Source organism: Bison bison, unplaced genomic scaffold, assembly GCF_000754665.1.
Source record: "Bison bison bison isolate TAMUID 2011002044 unplaced genomic scaffold, Bison_UMD1.0 scf7180017864300, whole genome shotgun sequence".
Lineage (NCBI taxonomy): Eukaryota > Metazoa > Chordata > Mammalia > Artiodactyla > Bovidae > Bison > Bison bison.
Window position 1 is genome coordinate 3,486,375 of NW_011494872.1, and position 977 is coordinate 3,487,351.

A 977-nucleotide genomic window follows, 5' to 3' on the forward strand; every position below is an offset into this window, starting at 1 on the left:
TGCGTGAAAGTGAAAAGTGAAAGTGAAGTCGCTCAGTCGTGTCCGACTCTTCGCAACCCCACGGACTGCAGCCTACCAGGCTCCTCCGCCCATGGGATTTTCCATGCAAGAGTATTGGAGTGGGTTGCCATTGCCTTCTCCAGACAACCAGCAGCAGGGCCAAATTGACAATCAGGTCTCCGGTTCTGCCGCAGGTGACAGGCAGACTTGGGTCTGCACCTCTTTCCCTGGATAATCCTGGGCAAACTTCTCTTTCTAGGCCTCAGTTTTCTCCAAAACGGGAGTTCAAAAGAGCAACTGCCACCACACTCCACTCCAAAAATTGCAGCTGGAAAGAACATGTGTATAGCACAGAGCCTGTACAGTTTGCTGCTGACCCAAACAGATGACTGTCAAGAGGGATGAGGCAGACTTCCTGTAAAATATACCTGCTGATTCCTCTGCTAGAGCCGAGACACCTTGGTCTCCACTTCCCACCCTCTTCCCCTCAAGGCCGAGGAGGAGGGCCTGACCCAATACCCCGGCCTGTTAGAGCTGAGCCAGGCACCCTTCAGAGGCTTGGCCACGCAAGTCCTCCCTTCTAAAGTTTCCTGATTTCCTGATTTTTCAGTCCATCAGAGGTTAGAAGGGTTACTAACCTCTCCTCCGAACTGAAGGAGGCAGATGACTTCAGCATATCTGGATCAACAAGTCTTCTGGATGAAAAAAAAAAGATGTTTGGAGCATGCCCTGAACTCCTGGGTTAGAAGGCCTGACTTGGAACTCTGGCATTTTCACGTCGGATGTGGACCTTTCAGAGATTCCTAAAGGCTGGAGACCCCGCTGCAGGGAGAGGGTTCGCTGCCCCCACCTCATTCTAGGTGATTTTTTTTTTTTTTAACCAATAACACGCACTAGACAGGTTTTCACCATCCTCTATTCTCAGGCAGGTTACCCCACCCCGCCTTCCATCACCCGGCTGCGCTGCGGAGGCTGAG

The 977-nt window shown here is 51.8% G+C and overlaps 1 protein-coding gene across 1 annotated transcript in view; it reads right to left on the reverse strand.

Moving 5' to 3' along the window:
* Nucleotides 1-660, reverse strand: part of OGFRL1 (opioid growth factor receptor-like 1) — a 20,555-nt gene extending 19,895 nt beyond the window's left edge. Inside the window, exon 1 of the mRNA XM_010851273.1 lies at nucleotides 639-660. The gene's annotated coding sequence lies outside the window, so the exon portion shown is untranslated. The remainder of the gene's footprint in view (nucleotides 1-638) is intronic.
* Between the last annotated feature and the right edge of the window lie 317 nt (nucleotides 661-977).